The 26,447-nt window shown below is 38.5% G+C and overlaps 1 protein-coding gene and 1 pseudogene across 1 annotated transcript in view; both read left to right on the top strand.

Moving 5' to 3' along the window:
* Positions 1 to 26,447, top strand: part of LOC132535326 (zinc finger protein 431-like) — an 827,521-nt gene that overhangs the window by 17,316 nt on the left and 783,758 nt on the right. The window lies entirely within an intron of this gene.
* LOC103128337 (ubiquinol-cytochrome-c reductase complex assembly factor 1-like) lies at positions 19,277 to 19,740 on the top strand (annotated as a pseudogene).

Consider the following 26,447-nt stretch of genomic DNA (forward strand, 5'->3'; position numbering starts at 1 on the left):
TTCTCTCAGATTGAATTATAAGTGCAGATGTGAGAATCCAGCTTTGTTCCATGAGCTGCAAATATGAAAAACTTTCACAGTCACTCACAGTGTCCTATTGAATATTTAGTCATTTTTCTTAGAAATAATGATCCTTTGTTACTAAATGGTGGTTGCAGTATTATGAAAAATTTCATTGCATTTTCAATTATTTTAAGTGTAACTGAGTAAGAAAACACTAGAGGAAGTAACATGACTCTTATTCTCATAACTCACCATTCCCTAATTGAGTCTGAATATTTGGTGAAAGCATACAAACAATCAGTGGTATTTGGTATTAATCCTGGTGAGAACTACAGAATCAAGTAACTACTTTAGTCCAAACAAGACTAGACACACACTGAAATCCTTCAGTGCCAAGGCTTTGAAGAAAGCCCCCAGAGTGAGATGAATGAGTGGCTTCACCTGTGACCTCACAGTGTGTGGGTCTGGGGGAGCACAGCTGTTGTCAATAATGGCTCCGCGTGACTCTAGGTGATCCTAGGTAGAAATGAGGCTTCTGGGTAATTCACCAGGGTGGAGACATAGTGTTGGTCAGTGGAGAGGTGTCAGCATATGCTCTGTGGAGTGTCTAGTGGGTTCCTGCAGTCAGCAGTCCCAGTTATAGAGAATTTGTGGGTGTCTGCAGGAGGAAGCTCCTGAATACAGAGGAGACATTTGTTTGTTCTCACTGGAGGAGGCAGTGTCCCTGACTCTGCTAAAACAAATAATAGAGAGAGTGACTGAAGAAATTCCAGGTCCTCTGCCTGTGGGAGTGGTGGGGCCAGGAAGAGCTTCTCTTACCTCTCTGAAGGATATTCTGAAAAGGTAACTGCGATTCTTCAAGATCATCTTCCTTGAACTATACACTGAGGAGGAGGACCAGAGAAGGGCATGGCATGCTCTCAGGTAAATGCCCATTCTTGGTGGGGCTGTGCTTGTTTTTCCAGCTGATACCCCATGAATCCAGGACCTGCACAAAGGACCTTGCCTGTTTCTGCTGCTCCTTTGATTCTTGCTCATTCCCCGTTTTCATTTTATGAAAATGGCCATCCATTCAGAAAATTTCCTGATATTACAGAAAGCTCTCTCCCCAGACTTGATTTCAGACAGTCTACCTGTCAGGACAATTTTCATTATGACATGTGACCTTCAACTGTGAATATCCTCCCTTCTGACAGCTTAGTCCAGAAGTGTGTGATATTCAGGCACATCTACTAGTATAGGAGTCATAACTAGTTTAGAAAAAAATAGGTTAAAACTTTAGGTTTCCTGTGGTATAACCCATCTATGAACAAAGGATTGAGAACACATACATGAGTCTGGGGAAGGAGCATTATTACAAAAAAAAAATTATATCTGAAGTTCCCAGTTCCCAGTTTCTATCCTCAGTCCCAACAACAATAAGAGTTCATCAGAGTTCTGGCTAACACACACACACACACACACACACACACACACACACACACACACACACACCAAGCATCGAGGTTGACAAGACAGCTAACGTGGATATGCCACTGATCTTTGTGCACCACAGGTTAGAGCCTGGGCTTCACTGCACTGGAATAACTTTCAGTGATAATGGCTTTCATTTCTCTTTATGTGAATACAATCAAACTGCCCATATTGTTGAATACCTATTAATGGTTGACACAGTGAAAACAAATGAAAAGAAAAATAAAAAGAGTGATAAATGGATTTCTGAGAATATTTCAGAGAATGCTTGAGAGAGAATAATAACCAAAAATAACCCTCAATCTATAAGTAAGGAATGATTTGCAGTATAAATATACTTTTAGAGCTGTGTGATAGTGTAAGAAATATAAGCCATCTAAGTTGTGTAGGATTGACGTTAATTAGTAATTTTCAATGAAGATCTGTTCATTGATTTATGCTGAGAGTCCCCAACATGCTTTTCTGACACAGGCACCTGGCCTCACATTGAACCATTACAGCTGATGCAGCTTTGCTCACCTGACACAACTTTTTGGTGATTACTCCATCAAGTTAATACTTCTCTGGATACTTAAAAAGATGTACACAAATTCACTGAGGCATCTATGGAAATCCTCACATTATTTTAATTTTTTTAATTTATTTAATGGGGGATTAATGGTTTACAGTTTACAGTAAAATACAATAATTTGGTAAAATATTAATTCCCCAATAAATAAATGAATAAATAAATAAGTACAATAGTTTGTACATGTGTAACATTTCCCAGTTTTCCATATAACACTTCTACAACCACTAGGTCCTCCTCTGCCATCATGTTCCAGGACCTGAACACTTCCCCTATCCCAGAGTCTTTTACTTTGGTGCAATACACCAAATCCAGTCCAAGTGGAAATCCTCACATTGTACCTAAATATAGTTCTCTTCTTCTTTTCTCTTTACTTTATTATGAGGAAAGCAAATGCTTGCACTTCCGTGCCCCCAGTCCTGGGTATTAATGAGACTTTGAATACCCTAAGCCTCTATGCTGTGTCTCCATTATATTCTATACTCATCCAAAAGAAACTTTTTTCTTTTTTATTAATGATTTACAAAACTACAAATTAACAAGGGTAAAAGTCCATACCATTCCCACCACTACAATTCTGTCTTCACTCCCTCCACTGATTACTGCAGTGGTTGTCCCAAGGTCACAGATAATGTTTCATTGTTATTATAACTGTCAACTATCATCTACAAGCTATCTATATCAGATCTATCTACTTTTTATCAGTAATTTTACCTACTATATCTATGGCCCTGCCTTCTTTTTATTTATAAGTCACACCTACACTTATCACTACTTCTTTTTTTATCACTACTTCTGAATGCCTTTCTTTATTCCTTTTCTCTTTCTGGGCCCTGATGGAACTGGAGCTCAGAGTCCTCTAGTGATCTTCTGCTAACATTTCTCCCCCTCTGGGTGTATGGACCAAAATTATTTTTGGTGGTGCAGAAGGTAGGATCTCTGACTTCTGTAATTGCTTCTCCATTCCATATGGACATTGTCAGGTCAATCCATACCCCCAGTATGTTTCTTTCTTCCCCTAGGTGAGTAAGGTTCTAGAGGTGGTTCCAGGTGAGTTTGCCCATGGAGTTCAGGAATAGTATCTTCAATGTGGTGTCTGAAAGGCAGTAAGAGGCATGAAAAAGTGTTTAATAATAAATAGAACCAGGAAGTAATAGGGTTCTTAGGGTGACAAGAAACTAAGGATTCCATTTTTGATATGTTCTTAAGAACTTGAGCTTTATATTGAAAGCAGGTTGACTAAAAAGATTGTTTGACAAGATTATGTTATAGTAGAGAAAAGGAATAACAGTTGGATTAGGGCAGAGAGTAGCTCCCAGACTTGAAGAAAATATATAAATACAATTAACTGTTTACCCCATCAATCAGCCTAGGGCCCATTTATATTCATAATAAGCACAGGAGCCTATATAACCTCTGAGTCATTATCAGTCTGCTCTATCAGTCTTGCTCTTCTTCAAGGAAGTTCATCTACGCTGATGATATCTGCTGTGCAACTCAGGCATCCAAGTTTGACATCCTTGAGAAAACACTTACGAAAGACATGTCTCTGATATCTGATTACTGTAAAAAATGGCAACTAATCCCTAGCACTACAAAAACGGTATCATCTGTTTTCCATCTACACCATGCCTCAGCCTCGCGTGAGCTTAATGTGCAGCTTGACGATACGAGAATCTGGCATGAACCCCAGCCAGTCTATCTTGGCGTTACTCTCGATCGCACCCTGTCATTTCACGAACATCTCATAAAAACTGCAGCAAAGGTGGGTGCGAGGAATAACATCATTGCAAGACTGGCCAGCTCCTCGTGGGGCACGAGTGCTTCCACATTACGATCATCATCTCTGGCATTATGCTATTCCACTGCAGAATACTGTGCCCCAGTATGGTTCCGTAGCCCCCATGTCCACTTGGTCGATTCCAAATTATATTCCTCCATGAGTATAATTTCTGGAACCATCCGTTCCACCCTGGCTCCATGGCTGCCAGTTCTTAGCGACATCGCCCCACCAGATATTCGTCGGGATGCGGCATCATCTAAGTTCATTTCCCTAGTCTACGCTCGACCGGACCTGCCAATATACGCGGATATCTTCACCCACCCTGTTCAAAGCTTGATGTCTCATCTTCCAATCTGGTCTCCTATGCCTACACTGAACTTCTCTGTTCCAGACTCTTGGAAACAGAGTTGGCAGTCAGCTGAGGTAAAGAACAAACACCTCATCACAGACCCCTGCAAGCATCAACCCGGCTTTGACCTGGAACGTTATGATTGGGCCCTCCTCAATCGCTATCGAACAGGCCATGGCCGGTGCGCCGCTATATTCCATCACTGGGGAGCCAGAGACGACCCGAACTGCCCCTGTGGCTACAGACAGACTATGACCCACATAGTCAACGATTGCGAACCTCTCCAGATTCAAAGGAGGTCTTGAAACTTTACATCAGGCTCAACCTGACGCTGTTGACTGGCTACGGAAGAAGGGCAAACACTAGAAGAAGAAGAAGTCTGCTCTTGCAGTCCATGGTCACATGGACTATCAGGACCAGTCTTCCTCAAGTGGCAGAGTAGAATGACCCAGAATCCCTCTGGAAAGTGGGAAATCCAATTGGTAATGGATTTGCTAAATCATAGTGAGGGCAAGTTCCTGAGGAATCCCTTTATAGAAGCCTTCTGATGATATTCCTGATCTAAGTGACAGTGATGGTGGACAGAGGGTCTATAAGAGGTATTGACTCTTGCATCTATGAGGAAATTCTAGGATTCCCTGACTTGGGGTGGGGATAGTATTTTTCACTCCAACTTTTCAATCTCAACAAAGAAAAAAAGTGCTATACTATTTAATGTTTCCCATGTGTATTCAAATATAATATCTACTAGAACAAATAATAAATTAAAAAATCAAAGGCTTGCTCTTTGGCCCAGACCACATCATATAAGTCTTTCTCTACTCTTAATTCCTCTCTCTCTCTCTCTCCTCCACTATGTGATCATGAAGTTTGTGAGTCTTCTACTCCCTCTCTATTTTCCGTAATATGTTTTGTTTTCAAGAAAAGTTTAATTTACCTAAATAAAAAAACCATCAAAGTAAATATTTAGAAATAGTAATTCTTACATCATAGTGTTGTCTTCAGTGTGAGATTAGCATAAACTCTCCTACACAGAAAAAAGTTATACAGTTTAAATTTGTTGAAATGAAAATGCACTGCTCCAGACCATTAAAGTGTTTTGTCATGCCTATGTTCCAGGATCACAAACGTTTTTCCCTAAACTGGAGAAAGCTGCAGAGCTATCTTTTTTCCCTATACTCTCTTTTCTTCTGTGTGCCTATAGAAAAAAGGAAGGCTAAATTTCTACAAGAAGACAGAGAAAAAGGGGGCCAGGTGGTGGCACACCTGGTTGAGTGCACATGTCACAGTGCGTAAGGACCCAGGTTCAAAACCCCAGTCCCCACCTGCAGGTGAAAACTTCACAAGCGGTGAAGCAGTGCTATAGGTGTCTTTCTGTCTCTCTTTCTCTCTTTCTCCCTTCCCTATTGATTTCTGGATGTCTCTATCCATTTTAAAGATAATGAAAAAATTTTAAAAAAATAGGAAAATCTGCATTTCTCTAGTTTATAACAGTGATCCACCTCTCTATGTATCCCATAAACTGTCACCATGTGATATAATCACATTTTTACTTTAAAAATGTGATTGTTTTTTAAATATTCTCATTCCAAAAACTGGTAAAAAAAAAAAAAAAGCCCTTCGTTATGTTTGCTTCTCTATGTGTCTCTTTCTTCTCAAGGTATATTCTGTTTTACATAAGGTAAAACATGCCAGTTTATTGGTTTGTTGGTACTTCAGAGATAATATCATTATTGCCACTGTTTATGTAGTTTTATACATTTTGAGTAGATTAATATCTGCATATTATTACATATTATTCTTCCATTTCTCTGGAACAGACAGTTTATTTGTTTATTAAACAGGTTTTTAAAACATTTTTTATCCTTATTTATTGGATAGAGACAGCCAGAAACCAAGAGAGTAGGGAAAATAGAGAGAGGGAGAAAAAGAGACACCTGCAGCATTGCTTCACCACTAACAAAGCTTTCCCTCTGCAGGTGGGACCACTGTAACATGTGTGCTCGGCAATGTGCGACAACAGCCAGCCCCTGGAACATATACTTTCTATATGTATTTCTGTTCTGAGATTCACTATGAGCTCTCTTTTTCCCTCTTCAGTTGTGAGCTCATCAAGCAGAGGCAAAGGCACTAAATATTAAAAATGAGCTAGATAATAATGGAAATGCATTTGGGCTCAGAACCCCTGTGGCATCATCTGGGTTTAACTTCTCAACATCACTGCTATTATATCAGCCTGTGCTGGTGCTTTGGTTAAATCATTTATCCTCCAAGAAAGTGCCACCTCTTCTGGTTTTTGTATCTCAAGAGAGACTGTTATACAGTAAAATATGTGAAATGTATCTAATCAGATAATTCTGAAGATTCTGCACATTGAGAAGCAGTATTTAATTATCTCTTCCTGTTATTGTGACTTCTACCAAAAACATCAAGATTTTTTTTTTAATTTCGGGAGGCATTGACTTTCAGGGATGTGTTCATAGAATTCTCCCAGGAGGAGTGGGAATGCCTGGACCAGACTCAGCGGGACCTGTACAGAGATGTGATGTTAGAGAACTATGCAAACCTGGTCTCTTTGGGTGAGCATAACGCTACAGAATTCCCTGTTCACTCTACAGTTAATTTTCCCCAGTGTGTGGTGTGCTGTTTCCTGATTGTTCCTTCTATTTGTGATATTATGTCACACTACTGCATTGAGTTGATATTCCACAGACTGGCTACTGATATAAATAGAAATTTCATGTAGCCTCACAACCCATTTCTCATTTTGAGGTGATGTGCAAACTTCAGTTTATATTAGTGGTCACTTTTGATGTTTAAAGAAATAAATATTGACTTCCAGATTTAAAGTGTAATTTCTAAACCTTTTTTATATACTTATTTATTTTCCCTTTTTTGCCCTTGTTGTTTTTCATTGTTGTTGTAGTTATTATTGTTTTGTTACTGGTGTCATTGTTAGATAGGACAGAAATGGATAAAGGAGGAGAAGAGACAGAGGTAGAGAGAAAGATAGACACCTGCAGACCTGCTTCACCACCTGTGAAACAACTCCAGTGCAGTTGGTGAATTGGGGGCTCAAAGTGGGATCATTATGCTGGTCCTTGCACTTTGTGCCATGTGCGCTTAACCCACTGTGATACCACTCGACTCCCTCTACTCCTTTTTTCAGTTGTGCCTTGAAATAGAATTAGAGTCTGAATTTAATAATGGTACAGGGGCCCTGCTGTGGCACACTTGATGGAGTGCACATGTTGGCAGGCATGATTAAGGGTTCAAGCCTCAGTTCCCCACCTGCAGGGGGGAGCTTCTCAAGGTAGTGAAACAGAGTTTTTGGGGTCTTTTTATTCTCTATTTCATCCTACTTTTTCTCTCTCTCTCTCCATCTATAATAAAAATGTAAGTATACATCTTTTTTTCCCTTTTATTTACCAGAGCACTGCTCAGCTCTGGCTTATGGTAGTGCAGGGGATTGAACCTGGGACTTTAGAGCCTCAGGCATGAGAGTCTCTTTGCATAACCATTATGCTTTCTACCCCTGCCTGTAAGTATACATCTTTATAAATGAGACAGAAAAGGTATTGTCAGAACAAGGTATTAAAATAATTTTAGAGTTTTTAATAATGGCATGTTTTTAATGAACACAGTGCAAGATTGTGAATCTGAGAATCTATAGAAAATCTGGCATTCTGGGGGCCAGGATTTAATCACATATGTTAAGCACTGCACAGAGATCCAGGGTCAAGACCCTCATTCTCACCTGCATGTGGAAAACTTCAAATGTGGTGTAAAGCTACTATTCTCTCTGTCTCTCTTCCTTTCTATCTCCCCCATATCTTCATTTCTCTGTACCTATAAAATAATAAATAATTAAAATTAAAGAATGAAAACTCACATTCCTTGTTTCTTTTCATCAAGCAGGATTTTCTGTATCTAAGGAAGACATTTTGACCCTTTTGGAAGATGAGAAGGGGCCCTCTGTTGGGAGGAGAGAGAATGCAGGTAGGTAGGAAGTAATAAGATGGAGGATAATAATGTAAATTTCCCAAGTTAAAGATGTCAAATGTAAAAGAGAAAGTGGGAAAATGCAATTCCTTATGAATGTTCTCAGAATTCCTATGCTTCTCTCATTTTTCGCTGGTCCTGATGAGAGCAACTTCTGTACTACATACTTTTCCCAAATCTAATGCCTCTTCTCACTGAGTCAGTCATCCTGATAGTCAGGATGGAATAATGAGAGTGTCTACAACTTGATGGCTGGAACATGGCAGGACATAAAGTGCAACAAAATGATCAATGAACAGGAATCAAAAAGTAGGCAAAGAATGGATGAGATTATGGATTTTAGGGTGAAAGGAAGCTAAAAAGTCTATTCTAGGCATGTTTCTAGGATCCCACAACTATGTTCAATTTTACTTGAGCTTTGTTATGATAGATAAAAATATTGTCTGAGAAAACTGTGCCACAGTAGAGAAAAGAGCTAGAAAGTTGAATTTGGACAGAAAATAGCTCCTATTATTGAAAAAAATCCATGAATAATTTTAACTACCCCTATCCACCCAAACCAGAGCATATATATTTAGGGCTATCGCTTACATAGTAACAAAGTCCCTATTGTCCCGAGCTTTCAGCTCATGATCACAGCTGGGAATACTATAGGCTGCACTCATTTCAGGACCAGTCTTCCTTGAGGGACATCACAGGATAGGCCAGGCTCCCATTAGAGACTGAGGCAGCTTCTACAGTCACTGCTTTATGGTGAGGGCAAGGTCCTGGGAAGGTGCACAAGAGGGCTTATAATGATATTCCTGAAGTAAGCGACGAGTGATGGTGGAGAGAGGGATCCATTAAAGTACAGGTCTAGGCCTATCATATTTGTTTGGGAATCCATGGATGCCATGACAGGGGCCCCAGCTGATTGGGGTAATGTGATATTGACCAAAAAGGCTATTTGTTAAGTAGCCAGTCTCTTCCCTTTGTCCAACATTTGTGGTCTTCTCTTTATGTGATGACCTTAGATTTTTCTCCCAGTTGTCTAAGTTTTGAGTGTCATTTATTGAACCCAAGTAGAATTGGGTTTTTGGAATCTTTCATCTTTGGCCCTTCCTCCTAGACTGTCAACTTAATTTGGTCTAAGTCTAATCAATAGAGAATTATTATGCCTTCTTTAGGCACTTTAACTAGGATTCCAGGTTTATTAGGTCTAATCACTGAGGAATCAAACAGTTTTACTTTGAGTTATATAACTGCCCCTTGTTTATGGATTCATGTACACCTGTACCCAGTACCCTAAGCTATCCTGTATCTAGTATCTTGACTTTGTTAGATGATGTGCCTTCTAAAGTAAATGTAGGTAACTTCATGTATTAGGAAAGATCTCCCCAGGTTTGGGTAGTTATGTGTTTGATATCTCAATCTCAATATCTTTGGCTATAGTCCACAGTAAGAATTCAGTAGCAACTTGATGACAGCACTAGTAGTGATTTGGTTGAGTGTTGGTATGTTTCTAATTCTGCTTCTAGAACCCCTTCTGTTTCATTGGTTTAATCCCCCTGCTTAACACTGTATTCTATTTACATAACCACTGTTAACTAAGCACCGCCCAGCCTGCAGAGCACTGGTTTAATCCCCACTAGTTCAAGATGCCTTTTTGCTCCTCCCCCTCTCATAGTCACCCTGACTTTCACCAGTCTCTTTTCACTCCACCCTCTCTACATCACATCCTGTTTCCACCCTACTTGGCGAGTATATATAAGGTCAGGATTGTGATTAGAGATGGCTTAGATTGCGCTGCGTTCCACATGAATAAATAGTGCTTCCTAGCCTAGCCATGAGTCTCTGGTCATCTGTCTTCCACCTGCAAAGCTAGCCCGGTACTTGAGTTCAACTGAGGTAGTAGGAATTAGAAGAAATAAGGAATTATAGAGAAATGAATACCACGCAGTATGGACAAAGTCCTAGAGTTTACAGCACTAGGACAAATGAGGATCTTAAAAATAATGCAAAGGGTTTCCTGTAATCCTGAAACACCTTTAAAATATCAAGGATTAATTATTATTCTAACCAGGTTAACTGGGGATTTGTTTACTATGAAAATCCAATGGTTAGCCTCTCCAGTAATATAATTGGCCTCACTGTGCTCTGTGCCCTTTAGTGGTATCAGGAAATCTCCATAGTTTAGATACTGACAGGGCCAAATGATTTTTATCTACCAAACCTAAAGTTACAGTTGACTTAGATGTTTAGAAAAGCTGTATGTACAGAGATACCTTTAGAGATCTTTGAACCATTTAATCCCAGTCTCTAGCTTTGATCATTTTACAAATCTGAAACATTAAAAACTTAGGATAAAGAATATATTTATTGTGGTCCAGGATGTGGCACTGTGGATAAAGCACTGGACTCTCAAGCATGAGGTCTTGAATTCAATTCCCAGCAGTACATGTACCAAAGGGATGTCTTGTTCTTTCTCTCCTCCTATATTTCTACTTAATAAATAAATTAAATCTTTAAAATATACTTATATGAGAACTGTGGTTGAGGCAGCTAGAGAACTTGAAGTATTAAATCTATCCCCCAACATGTTATATTAATTGTGATTTATGAGATTATAAATTAATGGAGCTATAGTTTCATACCTTTTCCACCACAGAAGGTCTGTGCCCACTATAATCACTATAGTTTTCCACAATCTAAATATGAATTGCCTTTCTGTTTCTCTATTTCAAGTTCATGTATTCAGTTCTCTAAATTCCACATGAGTGAAGCCATACTGTAGTTGTCCTTTACCTCCTGCTTACTTATTTCATTAAACAAAATCTTCTTGCGTTCCATCCATTTTATCCCAAAGAATACAAGTCATCTTTTTATTGCTGATTAGTACTCCACTGAGTATATGCCCCATAAGCATTTTATGCAGTCTTCTTTCAAAGGGCATTTTGATTGCTTCCATATATTGATATTGTGAATAATGCAGCTATGAACGTGGGGGTAGACATATCCCTTTGAACTATTATTATTTATTTTGTATAGATTTGTAAAAGTAGAATTTCTGGATAATAAGGTATTTCAGTAAGTTTATTTAAGGATTCTCCATTTTGTTCTCCTTAGTGGTTGTACCAGTTTGCATTCCCAATAGCAGTATAATAGAGTGCCTTTTCCTCCACATCCTTTGCAAATTTATCTTCTCTTGTTTTGTTGATAAGTCATTCTCACAGGTGTGAGACAGTATCTCAATGTGGTTTTAATTTGCATTTCTCTGGTGATCTGTGAACAGAAGCATCTCTTCATATATCTGTGGCACATCTGTATCTCTTTAAATTTTTTATAATTTATTTATTTATAAAAAAGAAACATTAACTAAACCAAACCATATAATAAGATGGGGACAACTTAACACACTTCCCACAACCAGAACTCTTTATCACATTCCCTCCATGGATAGCTTTCCTATTTTTTAACCCTCTGGGAGTATGGACCAAAGGTCATTGTGGGATGCAGAAGGTGGAAGGTCTGGCTTCTGTAATTGCTTCCCTGATGAACACAGGTGTTGACTGATTGATCCATTCTCCCAGCCTGTCTTTCTCTTCGCCTAGTGGGGAAGGGCTATGGGGAAGCGGAGCTCCGGGACACATTGGTGGGATTGTCTGTCCAGGGAAGGCTGGTTAGTATCATGCTAGCAACTGGAACCTAGTGGTTGAAAATAGAGTTAACATACAAATCCAAACAAATTGTTGACCAATCATAGACCTCATGGCTAGAACAGTGTAGATGAAGAGTTGGGGGGTGGACTCCATTTTATAGATAGCTAGTAGTAGGCATATTTTAGTTATATTCGAAATGGCCTGTGGCTATACTAGTTTTTTTGTTTATTTATTTTTTTGCTTGAACCTGGAATTTGATATGCAAGTGGGTCCTAATTATTGTCTGGGGAGGTGATGTTATGGCTGGCAGAAACACCAGAAGTTGGATCAGGGAAGAGATTAGCTTCCAAACATGGGAAAGGTATATAAATATTGTTGACTGTAAACCCCATCAATTTGATGTGATCTGGGGTCCATCTTCAGCTTAGGAGCCTATGTGACCTCTGTATCCCTATAGATATGAGCTCACATTCTGTGGTCATAAGTAGGAATTCTCCAGGCTGCCCAAATATCAGGACCCATCTTCCTCAGGTGTAGCATAGAGTATATTGTCCAGCCTCCCTTCAGAGGATGGAACATTCTCTACCATTGTTGATCCAAGTTGAGGGCAAGTTCCTATGGGGACCCACAAAGGGGACTATTGTGTTGTTCCTGTTAGGAATGACCAATAACAATGGAGAGAAGGATTCATTTGAGGTCTAGGCCCGTCATGTCTGTTTGGGAATATCAGGACTCCCTGATATGACCCAGCTGATGGGGTAGCCTTATAGTGACTAAAGAGTCATCGTTAAAGTATGCCCATCTCTTGCCCTTATTCAGCTTTTGTAGTCCTTGCTTTGATGAAGTTAGCTTTGGAGTGAGTGAGAGAACTGTAATAGGAAGTAGGTGAGGAGGGTATCTAAGTCTAAGTAGACACTATTTCATTATGAATTTTTTACTGACTCACTACAGACTATTGTGTATTTTTGCTTTCAGGTATATATTTTGCCCTAATTTATGGATACATGTGAACATATGCTCTTTCTTATGGTGACACAGCTATATGTAAATAATGTAAAAGGACACAAATTACAGTGATGTTGTGTATGATACAGCAAATCCTAACAAAGGGATTTTTCAAAGTTAACCCAATTGCCAAATAATGTGATTATAGTAAGAACTATCTGTTGTCTTCTTAAACCAAAGACAGCAGGATCCTCCAGCTTCTTCTTTAGTGCCTATATTTCCCCCAATTCTGGAACCTCTAGGGTGGGGCTCACATTCCTGCATGCTCCTCTCAGTTAATACCAAATGATGTTGCATCGCCGATCACAACCTATCAAAACAACCAGTACCACCTCAGCATGCTTCACTTCAGACTGTGTCCAGAGACATCAGACATGGGATGCCAACTCTTCACCCTCATTACTCGGGCGAGACCTTTCCTTTCATAGTATTCTCAAATTCCATTCCAGGAAGTTCATTTTCTAACAAAATCCCAAAACCTATATATAGACCAGGTTTTTAATTTTTTTATTATCTTTCTTTACTTATTTGATAGAGACAACCATAAATCAAGAGGGAACAGGTTAGAGAGGAATTGAGACAGAGAGACACCTGCAGCACTGCTTCACCACTTATGAAGCTTTCCCCCTGCAGGTGGGGACCAGGAAATGAACCTGAGTTCTTGTGCACTGTAACCAACTGCACCACCACCCAGCCCTCATCTGTATCACATCTCTAGATAAGTGTCTATTTGTATCTTCTGCCCCCTTTTTAATTGGGTTGTTCTTTTTCTTGATGTTGAACTGTGTGAGGTTTTTTTTTTGTTTGTTTGTTTTTTTTAGATGTTTGATAGCAACCACTTGCCAGAAAAATGATGTGCAAATATGACCTCCCAGTTCCTAAGCTTCCTGTTTATCCTTAAGGAATTTTCTTTTGATACATGGAAGATTTTAAATTTGATACAGTCCCATTTCTTCAATCTTGTTTGTTGTTTATCTTGCCTATGAAGTCTCCAAATATATCCTTAGTGTTAATGTTATAAAATCTTCCACCTACATGTTCTAAATACTATATACATTCAGGTATAATATCTAGATCTTTGACCTATTTTGAGCTAATTTTAGTGTATGGTGTTAATTGGTGGTCTAGTTTTGTTTTTCTATATGTGATTGTCCAGTTCTGCTAACACCACTTGCTAAAGAGACCTTCTTTTCCCCACTAGCATATTTGATCTCTGTCATATCTGAGGTGCCTATACCTGTGTGGGTTAAGTTTCGGATTCTCTATCCTATTCTATTAGTCCATATGTCCACTTTTGTGCCAGCACAACACTATTTTAAAGGACTATTGCTTTGCAGTATAACATAAATATGGGTGTTGTGATGACTCTATTTTTCCTCCTCCTCCTCCTCCTTCTCTTCCACTTCTTCTTCATCAGAAATATGTTTGCTATTTGTACTTTTTTAATGTTCCACACAAATTTTTGAATAAGCCATTCAATTTCTTTGAAATCTGTCACTGGAATTTTAATAGGGATTTCTTTGAGTCTGTAAGTTGCTTTTGGCAGAAGAGCTATTTTATTATTTACTCTATGGATCCATGAATGGGGTATTCTATTTCTTTGTGTCATTTTCTATTTCTTTTAACTTTTTTTTGTAATTTTCCTTGAAAATATCCTTCACATCCTTAGACTTACTTCTAGGCTTTTTATCTCTTTGGATTTAATTGTCAATGTGATTGCTTCCTTCAGTGTTGTTTCCTCTGGTCCATCTTCTGTGTGGAGAAATGCCATGGATTTGTGAGTACTGACGTTGTAACCTATGTTACTGAATTTATTTCCAGTAGTTTCTTGGCATCGTTTCTGGGGTCCTCTGGGTATATCAACATATCATCTGCTAATGATAGTTTAACTTCATCTTTTCCAATTTGGGTTCCATTGATTGTAATGGCGAAGAGTTCTAGCACTATGTTGAATAAAAGTGGTGAGAGAGGGTATCTTTGTCTAGTTCCTGATTTTAGGGGGGAAATCTTTCCATTTTCCCCCATAGGGTATGATTTTAGCCTTGAGTTTGACATACATAGCTTTTATTATGTTGAGGAATTTTCCTTTCTGATGGTCTCTTTATCATAAATGGGAGTTGGACCTTGTTGAATTTATTTTTTCTGCATAATTGATAAAATTATGTGAGTTTTATCTTATTGTTGATATGATTGATTACATTAATTGACTTTGAAATGTTGAATCATCCCTGTTTCCCAGGGATGAATCTTACTTGATATTGGTGGGTTATTCTCATAATATGTTGTTGGTTTTGATTTACCAAAATGTTGTTGAGGATCTTTGTGTCAATATTCATCAGGAATATAGGTTTATAGTTTTATTTTTTTGGTAGAGTCCTTCCCTGCTTTGAGTATCAAGGTGATGTTAGCCTCATAGAATTAGTTTTGGAATGTTATTTGCTCTATTTTTTTCTCACACCATGTTGTGCTGCCTGGAGAGAAAATATTCTATATTTGGATCCAAACCCACATTGCATGTGTCCAAGCAACCATTTCTGTCTTCAGATGTAGTTGGTGGATCTGGCAAGGTCTGTAATTATAGATATTTGTTGTTTTATTTTTGGGGGGGATCAATTCTGTTTTCTGTTACTTCATGTGACAGGCCTCCTGAAAAACTATCCTATCCTTTTTTATTTGGCCTTTTGTCAGTGGGCATCTAGGTTGCTTCCACTCTCTCTGGCTATTATTAATAAGGTGACTATAGAGGCATTATGTCCCATTGAATTAGTATTTTCAGGTTTTTAAGATAAATGCCTAGGAATGGTATTGCTGAATGATAAGATAATCTTTTTTAATTTAGGGACTGACCATAGGGTTTCCCAAAAGGGCTACTCAAGTTTCCATTCCTAACAACAACTTAACAAAATTCCTCTTTTTCCACTACCTTATCAACACCTGCCATTTTTTGTTTTAATAAGATAGACTATACTTACAGGTGTGAGATGAAATCTCAGTAAGATTTTAATTTGCTTTTCTAAAAGAATAAGTGAAGCACTAGCCTAGTAAAAAGTAGAACACGTCTTCCTATGTCTGGGGGCCATGTGTATTTCTTTTTTATTTGATCATTTATTTGTTATTAATAGTAGGTACAAGATTGTAAGATTATAATGTATAGTTCACAAAGTGAAATTGAGAGAGGATGGGGAGCTAGAGGAGGAAGAGAAAGATAGAAACCTGCAAACCTGCTTCCCCACTTGTGAAGCATCCCCCTAAAGATGGGAAGTGGCCAGATCAAACCCAGATACTTGTGCATAGTACTGTGTGTGTTTAACTTGCCTCTGCCTGGCCTCCTATTTTCAATTTTTTAAGGATAGGGCCATTCAGTCTTGCCAAAGGACTGTGTTAGTTTGCATCCTCACCAGAAATGTAGTAGTTATTATTATTATTATTATTATTGAGAGAAAATGAGAGAGGAGGGGAGATAAAAGAAAGAAAGGTAGATAACTGCAGACCTGCTTCCCTGCCTGCAAAGCAACCCACCTGCAGATGGAGGGTGGGTAGGGGCTCTGACCATGATTACTGTGCTTTGTACTATGTGTGTTTAACCTGGTGTTCCACCACCTGCCCCCCTAGGAGAGTTTTTTTTTCTCCATAACATCTTTAACTTCTGTCGTTGCCTGGTATGAGATGGAATCTGTTTACTCATTTCTTTATTTTGTGAGTGATTTAATAGTGACTTAAAAAATCAGGGGTATAGTTTGGCACCATTCCCACCACCAGACGTCTGTGTCCCCATATCCATCCTTTAAAACTTCTGTATGGGTTACATAGGCTCCTGTGCTAAATATAAGTAGACACAGGGCCTTGGTCAGATTGATGAGGGTTCTGATTAATGGTATTTATATACTTTTCCCATATTTGGGATCTACTCTCTTCCTTGATCCAGCTTTCTAGCCCTATACCCAACTCTAACAGCATCTTGCCAGCCAATACTTTTAGCACACCTGCATGATAGGTGTATGGCCCAGGCAAAAAATTGTAAGGTCCCTTGGGATATACCTACAATAGACTTCCTAGCCTCTTAAAATATGAAACCCCCAACTATAGTCTGATCTATTCTTACCTTTAGGTTCCTGTTTATTAAACAGTTTGTTTTACTTTTTTTCTTAATGCTTCAGTCACAAAGTTACAGATGCTGCCATGGTGCCAAACTGACTTCCCTGGGCAGAGGATGTAATCAATATGTCTTGAAATCTCACCTCCCCAGAGCCAAACCACACTAAGAAAAGAAAGAAACAGGCTAGTAGTATAGATCCAACTTTCAATGCCCAATTCCAGCAGAGATACAATTACAGAAGGCAGACCTCCCAACTTCTGCACCTCAAAAAGATCATATTCCCAGAAGGACAAAGCATAAGGACCTGTCAGTGAAAGGGATGGGATGTAAGATACTAATGATGGTGGTTATACCATTTTATTCTATAACCTTATCAATCATTATTAGATAACTAATTAGATAACTAATACCTGGCAGTATATGTATCCCCAGAGTGATGTCTGGTTCTTTCTCTCTCCTCCTATCTTTATAGTTAATAATAATAAAGAAATGTGGATCAGGACAGAGAATGCTCTCATCTTGAAGAAAATATTTAAATAGAATGAACTGTTTACCATGTCCAATTCCTATTTCTACCCATCACCCCAGGAATTTTGCATTCTAATTATTCAAAGGAGTACCTGCTAAAAGAAAGGAACAAAGCAATATATGTCCACTGGAAACTGTAGAGGAAACTTATTGTCACTCAAAGAGACCGGGTCCCCAAATTTCTCTAATATTCCAACCCTTAGTGTAGGTTATTTTTTAATTTCTCTAATAATAAGTAAAATACTATGCTAATAAAAAAGTAGAATATATCTCTATATATTTCTAGGTTATGTGTATTTCTTTTGTAGAAAATTGTCTAGTTAGTTATTTGGGTAATTTCTATTGATTTATTGTCTTTTTTCCTTTCCTTTTGTACATCTATTTCTAGATGTTTGATATCCGTTGCTTGACAGATATTTGATGTATAAATATCTTCTCCAATTTACTAACTTGTCTGTATGTTCTAGTTTCATTTATAATATTTCCCTGATCCTGTTGAATTTTGGGCCTCCTAGTTGCTCCTTACCTAGTTTGGCCAATTTTGATGTTAGTTTACTTGAGATCTTTACTATTTGTTAATGTTTCTTTATGAATTCATATTTACATACTTATTAAGTCTGTCTGTGTATCCCAATGTATGACTAATTCATAAAAATGTTTTTTTATTTAAGAAAGGAGACATTAACAAAACCATAGAATAAGAGGGGTACAATTCCCCACAATTCCCATAACCCGATCTTCACATCACACCCCCTCCCCTGATAGACTTCCCATTCTCTATTTCTCTGGGGGAAGCAATTACAGAAACCAGACCTTCCACCCTATGCAACCCATAAGACTGTTTTATGTTCACTTACGAATAATCTCCATTCACATATTTAAAAAACATTTTTAAATTTTTTATATTTATTTATTTTCCCTTTTGTTGGCTTGTTTTTATTGTTATAGTTATTATAATTGTTGTTATTGATGTCATTGTTATTAGATAGGACAAATAGAAATGGAGAGATGTTGGGAAGCCAGAGAGGGAGAAAGAAAGATTGACACCTGCGTACCTGATTTACTTCCTGTGAAGCAACTCCCCTGCAGTTGGGTGTGCTGGGGGCTCTAACCAGGATCATTATGCTTGTCCTTGTGCTGCAAGCCGTGTGAGCTTATCCTGCTGTGCTATTGCATGTTTCCCCATTCATCTTTTAAAATAATTATATATCATCTTACATATAACTTCATTTAAGACTATTATTTCCTTGTTAATATTTTATCTCAATAATATACCTCTTATTTGAGTAGTGTATTAAGGTCTCTGGGTCTGGGTTCTGGGAAGTAAGCTAAGCTAATGGGTTAAGGGCACATGGCACGAAGTGCAAGGGCCAGCATAAGAATCCCAGTTCTAGCCCTCAGCTCCCCACCTCAGGGGAGTCCCTTCACAAGTGGTGAAGCAGCTCTGCAGGTGTCTCTCTCTCTCTCCCCCATATGTATTCCCCTCATCTCTTCATTTCTCTGTCCTATCCAACAATGCCAACATCATTAACAACTACACTAGCAATAACTACAACAACAATAAAACAAGGACAACAAAAGGGGGGCATGGAAAGCAAATTCAAAAAACAACTAAAAAGAAACTAACAAATAAAAAAGATCTCTGGGTATGGGTGCCACCATAATGGTTATGTGGAAAACTTTTATGCTTGAGGCTCTGATATCCCAGGTTTAACTTCCAGCAAAATCATAACACACAGCTGAATGGTACTCAGTCTCTGTATCACCATACAATTCTGTATCTGTAACTTAACTCATTTAAAAACGAACTAAGAAATGATTCTTGAGGAACATGGCATTGCTGGAGCGAGTCCTTAGGAATGGGATTAGCATCTCCCAGTGTTTTCCAGTATGTGGCCAACTGGTACCTGTGTCTGCCATGCAAGGACAATGGGACAGGGCTCTGTCTGGAACTTCTCAGTGGCATCAGATGAGCCAGTTCCTAGCATGCGGTTTACCTGAACAGATTCATGGACTGGACATGCAACTGAGACGGAAGTATCATACCACAACTCATCTTCCTGCTACCAAGGATTTCCCACAGCCTGTTGAAGAGAAGATTGGTCCCTTCACAAAGATAATAGAAGCCATGGGATTCACAGGACCCCTGAAGTGCAGTAAATGGAAAATGAGATTGCAGCTCTGCATATGTACACTAGCTGTGTGGAGAAAACTGACTTTGAGGAATTATTTCTAAGGTGTCAGATGCCTGATACATTTAATTCATAGTTGCTTATAACTCTACTTCATGTCTGATAAACATCTGTAGCATTTGTTCTATTCTCCTAAAAAGCGAATCCAATGACAAAGAAGACTAAGGCAAGCATAAACCAATGGCACTACATCAAATTTACAGGCTTCTGCACAGCCAGAGAAACAAATACCCAAACAAATGACCCCTCACAGAATGGGAGAAGATCTTTACATGCCATACATCAGACAAGAGGCTAGTAACCAAAATATATAAAGAACTTGCAAACTCAACAACAAGGAAACAAATGACCCCATCCAAAAATTGGGGAGAAGACATGGTCAGAATATTCAACACAGAAGAGATCTCAAAGGCCAACAAACATATGAAAAAATGCTCCAAGTCATTGCTTGCTCCTGTGAGAATGTCATGCATCAGAAAAGATAACAGTAACAAATGCTAGAGAGGTTGTGGGGTCAAAGGAACCCTCCTGCAGTGCTGGTGGGAATGTCAGTTGGTCCAACCTCTGTGGAGAGCAGTCTGGAGACCTCTCACAAGGCTAGAAATATACCTACCCTATGATCCTGCAATTCCTCTCCTGGGGATATATCCTAAGGAAACAAACATACCCATCCAAAAAAGATCTCTGTATATCTATGTTCATAGCAGCACAATTTGTAGTTGCCAAAACCTGGAAGCAGCCCAGGTGTCCAACAACAGATGAGTGGCTGAGCAAGTTGTGGTCTATATACACAATGAAATACTACTCAGCTATTTAAAATAGTGATTTCAGGCTTATTGCACCAAAGTAACAGACTCTTGGGTGGGTGGGTAGAATATAGATCCATAAATTATGACAGAGGACCTAGTGGGTGTTGTATTGTTATATGGAAAACTGGGAAATGTTATATGTGTACAAACTACTGTATTTATTGTTGAATGTAAAACATTAATTCCCTATAAAGAAATTAAGAAAAACATTTAAAAAATAGTGATTTCACCCTTTTCAGCCCATCATGGATAGAGCTTGAAGAAATCATGTTAAATGAGATATGTCAGAAACAGAAGGATGAATATGGGATGATCTCACTCTCAGGCAGAAGTTGAAAAACAAGACCAGAAGCGAAAACACTGAGCTTGGACTGGAGTTGGTGTATTGCCCTAAAGGAAAAGACTCTGGAGTGGGTGGGTGGGAAAGTGCACAGGTCCAAAAACGACGACAGAGGAACTAGTGGGGGTTGTATTTTTATGTGGAAACCTGAGAAATGTTACGCATGTGCAAACTATTGTATTTACTGTCGAATGTAAAACATTAATCCCCCATAAAGAAATTTAAAAAAATTAATAGAATAAAATAAAAAATATGTTAAAATATATACTATTCACACTATTGTTCTATTAATATCTCCTTTAAGGTTTGATAGTACTTGTTTTATAAATTTGTGTGCATCTACACTGGTAACAAAAATTGGTGCTGTTTATGTTATGATGATATAATCAAAATATCATGTATTTTTTCTGTTTCTTTTTTTTTCTTACCAGAGCACTGCTCTCTTCTGGCTTATAGTACTTTGGGGGGTTAAACCTGAGACTTTGAACCCTTAGGTATGACAGTCTCTTATCATAACCACTATCCTACTGCCTCCTCTCATAACAGTGTCTGTCTTTGTTTCCTATTATGCACTTGATCTGAAAGTATTTTATCTGCAAGAAGAATAGCTGTTTGTGCCTTGTCCTGCATTATTATCTTGGAGTACCTTGTTGTAGCCTGTCACATGTAATTTGTTTGTCTTTACTTCAAATGTGTGTTTCCTAGAGTCATGGAAAACACACATCTTGTTTCTTCACAAATGAGTATCAGTGAATCCAGAAGCCAAAAGAAGGAAGAAAAAAAGAGCAGTGAAAGGAAAGATATATATTTATTTATTTTTATTTTATTTATTTATTTATTTTTTATAATTGGTTGTCTTTGCTTGGTTTAGGAAGAAAATTATGCTGTGTGCAGCCAATATGAAGCCATCCAAACTGCAGACTAACTGTTAAGGCTTTTTATTCTATTTATAATAATAATAATTATTATTATTAAATTATTATTATTATCATTATATATGGGTGTCCCTTTTCCCTCCTCTTCAGTTTTATCAAAATCAACTGTTGTTGCTTTTTCCATTGATAGGTGACTGAGTGTGCTATACATTGTGGGAGGAACTTGCTTTCCTCTCCCTCTTCCCTCCACCCTCCTTTATCACTCCTCCTAGCTAATTAAAATATATATAAATATATATCTTTCCTTTCACTGCTCTTTTATTTATTCCTTATTTTGATTTCTGCATTCATGAACACTTATTTTTGGAAGAAATCTAACTCAGCCTGGACTCTGTGTATGTGTGTTTCTCTCATTTCTCCTTTCCTTTCTCCTCTTGCTGTTTCTAGAAATTGTGGTGGACAGTAGATTTGTATAATTGTCTATTCTTGCTTTGTCTTTTTCACTTTCCCTTCTGTTTTTTTTTCTTGGACTGGAAGTGTTGTTTGGCTAAAGTATATTATTTATTCATTTCTTACTGGATAGAAACTTAGATAAACTGAGACGGTGCAGAGGAGACAGAGAATGAGAAAGATACCTGAAGCCCCACTTTACTACTCATAAAGCTTTTTACCTTCAACTGGAGACCAGAGGATTGAACCTAAATCCTTGGTTATAGCAACGTGATTTCTTAATTACATGTGTCATGACCTGGGTTCTTTGTTCTTTTTTTAATACTTTATTTTACTTGATAGCCTGGGAAACACTAGCTGGAGTTTATATATATATATATATATATATATATATATATATATATATATTTCTTATAATTTTTTCTCCCTTTTGTTGTCCTTGTTTTTTATTGTTGTTGTAGTTATTATTGTTGTAGTTATTGATCTCATTGTTAGATAGGACAGAGAGAAATGGAGATAGAAGGGGAAGACAGAGGGGGAGAGAAGGATAGACACCTGCAAACCTGCTTTACTGCCTGCAAAGGACTCCCCTGCAGATGGGAAGCCAGTGGCTCCAACTTGGATCCTTATGCTGGTTCTTGTGCTTCGTGCCACATGTGCTTAACCCGCTGCACTACCGCCTGACCCCAATTCTTATAATATTTTATACTTCATATAATACAGTGAGAAATTGAGAGGGAAAGGAAAAGAGAGAGAATGACACCTGCAATGCTGTTTCACCACTTATACAACTTTTCCCTGCAGGTTAGGGCTGAGGGATTAAACTTAGGTCCTTGTACATGATAACACATGCAATTAACCCAGTGTGCCACCACCCTGATTTGATCTTTTTATTCTTTAGTATATGTGTTCATGATTGAATTATTTAATTCTCCTCAGAATGGTTTCTGTATCCATTACCTGATATATCTACCAGCATTTACATTACTGATTTCATTCACTGTGCTTTCTTTCTCTAAATTCAACCATGACTACAGCTTGACTACATCTCAACTTGAACATTTAGTGTGCTTTCTTTCATAGAGCCAGAAGGTGTCTCAGTGACAGATTTTATTTTTCATATATGTGGTAAGGAATGGAGTGTCTCATCGTCTGCTATGGGCCTATTTCATATGAAGTTTCACTGCAGTGTCACTAATCAACTGCCAAAGTTGCCAAGTGCCAGCAAGCACAGTATCTTCTGTACTGAGAATTTTCTATTTCCATATGCCACAGGTCATTCATGCTTACTCCTGCCTATGGCTGTGTGTTTCTTTAGATGTACCAAATATTATTTCATGACATTCATGTGTTTTCATTTTTGTTGTTGTTGTTGTTGCTGCTTGTTTGTTTTGATTTTTTGTGGTGTGGCATCTGTCCAAATGATACTATTCTATGACTATGTTTCCTCTCCTAAATTATTGTAAAATGTGTCTTTAGAGATCAGGGAGATAACATAGTGGGCAAATTATAAAATACTTGACAACATTCTTATGCCTTAATTTTATACACCAGTAGCCTCATAAATCATAGATTATCAGTACTCTGGTAAAACTTAATTTTATTCATGATTTTGAATACTTGAAAACATTGATTTTATATTTTCTCAAGATTTGCTTTAATGATTTACTGTTTCATCTCTGGCCTGCAATTTTTCATTGTTGATGGCTTTTCTTTTTTTTTTTTTTTAACAGAGCACTGCTCAGTTCTGGCTTATGGCAGTGTGGGGAGATTGAAACTGGGACTTTGGAGACTCAGACATGAGAGTCTCTTTGCATAAACATTATGCTATCTACCCTCCATCTTGATTTCATAATTCTTTCAGTTTGGGGCTAGGTGATGGTGCTCCTGGTTAATTATTCACATTCTAGTGTGCAAGGACACAAGTTCAAGCCCCTGACCCCTACCTGCAGAGGAAAAGCTTCACAGGTGGTGAAGTAGGGATGCAGGTGTCTGTGTCTCTCCCACCTCCCTTCTCAATTTTCTCTGTATCTATCCAATAAATAAAACAATAATGTAATTTTTAAAAACTCAGTTTAAAAACCTTTAAATATGATGCTTTTAATTTCTTCATGATGGATCTGAGATCATTTCATTTAGTATCCAGTGTGTCAGCATGCACACGTTCATTCTTCTACCTGTGATGTTCCTTTTTAAAATTTTTGTGGCATCATTTATATCTTGTGTTTTTATTTTTTTATTTTTTATTTAAGAAAGGAGAAATTAACAAAACCATAGAATAAGAAGGGTACAATTCCACACAGTTCCCATAACCCAATCTCCATATCCCATCCCATCCCCTGATAGCTTTCCCATTCTCTATCTCTCTGGGAGTATGGATCCAGGGTGGATGTGGGTTGCAGAGGGTGGAAGGTCTGTCTTCTGTAATTGCTTCCCTGCTAAACATGGGCATTGACTGTTGTTGTGTGGGCTGCGAAGATGAGAGGAGGTCTGGAGCGAAGAGGGAACACAAATCTTTATTTGCGCTGGTATCTCAGAGTTGGGTGCTAGAGAAGCAGGTTGGGCCACGTGGAGGTAGCGAAAATGGCTGCCTCATGCAGCAACCTTTCCTGTGTCTGAACACCGGAGTGGAGTGCTGGCAAGAGAGTGAGGTGTGGAAGAAGAAAGCCTTTTATAGGAGCAGCTTTTGTGAGAATGGGAAGGGGGAGGAGTAACCATAGCACTCCAGGATAGGATAATAACTCTCCTGAGAATGGGAGGGGGGAGGAGTAACCAAAGCACTCCAAATATTGCGGGGAAATAGACAATGCCCTGAGGGCACAACATGGTGAAACAGGCACTCCGAGAATGTCCCGACTCTTGCGGGAACTAGCAGTAGCCTGAGGTGACAACATGGCAGATGTGACTGCATCTGCACAATTTCCCAGCATACTGTTCGATCCATACTCCCAGTACTGGTCGATCCATACTCCCAGTCTGCCTCTCTCTTTCCCTAGTAGGGTGGATCTCCAAGGAATCAGAGCTCCAGTACACATTGATGGGGTCGTCTGTCCAGGGAAGTCTGGTCAGCATCTTTCTGGCATCCGGAACCTGTTGGCTGAAAAGAGAGTTAACATACAAAGCCAAACAAATTGTTGAACAATCATGGACCTAAAGACTGGCATAGTGCAGATGAAGTATTGAAGGGAATTCTGTGCATGCTCTTGTGTACTTCTGCTTTCAGGTATATACTTTTCCCTAGTTTATGGGCACGGGTGAACCCATGCTCTATCTCAGGCGACCTGGACTATATCTAGGTTTGGGGACTTTATTGTGGAGTGGACCACCTGGAATGGAGTTAGAGAATACTATGAAAGGAAACGTCTCACCCGAATGATGGAGCTGAAGGGTTGTCATTCCACACCTGAAGTCTCTGGTCACAGTCTGAAGTGAAGCATGCTGTGGTGGCACTCATTGTGTTGATTAGGTTGTGAGCTGCGGATGCAATATTATTTGATTTGAATTGAGAGCAGCATGCAAAAAAGTGGGCCCCACCCTAAGGTTCCAGGACTGGGGGAAATATAGACTCTATAGTGGAAATGTGAGGTTCCTATTGTCTTAGGGTTCAAGAAGACAATGGATAGTTATTGTTATTGTCACATTATTTGGTGATAGGGTTAACATTAGAAAGTCCTTTTGTTAGGGTTTGGGGTATAATACCCAGCATCTTGTATATAGCTGTGCTACCGGTTGCTTCTGTTCTCCCTAGTCTGGGCTTTTGAGAGAGAAATCATATCAAAGACAGTCTATGTATTCAAAAGACTCAGTCTATGTTTTAAGAAGTTCTAGACATATGATCAATTTTTAATTAAATAGTGGTTTATATGTTTACACTTTAATAGGAATGAACATAAATGCCTCATTTATCAATCATACAAATTTCTGAAAATTTTTAAACTGTCTTAAAAGTTTTCTTTCCTTTGACATCCTCCTAGTATTGAGGTATTCTGTTACTGAATGCCCCTCTACATTAGTTTTAAAGGTTATTTTTGAATGTACTTTAATGAGAGAAGGAAAATAGACCACCTCTACTTATTTCTGGTTCATGGTATGCTGGGCACTGACTTTAGTCCCCAGGATCTCAGGTTTCACTGGGAGTTTACAACCACTCTATTATAAGCCTGTCCCAAACTGAGGGATAGTAGTTCTTATTCTGACCTCCTACCCATTTCCTATATGCATGTATTAAATTCAGGGCTTGCAGGTAAAACAACATAATCAATGCTTAGAATTCTTTCATGGCTGATGGTCTAGATTTAACATTCAATCACAGGCACCACCTAAATTCAGAACAGAA

The sequence above is a fragment of the Erinaceus europaeus genome, chromosome 21 (genome assembly GCF_950295315.1).
Source record: "Erinaceus europaeus chromosome 21, mEriEur2.1, whole genome shotgun sequence".
Taxonomy (NCBI): domain Eukaryota; kingdom Metazoa; phylum Chordata; class Mammalia; order Eulipotyphla; family Erinaceidae; genus Erinaceus; species Erinaceus europaeus.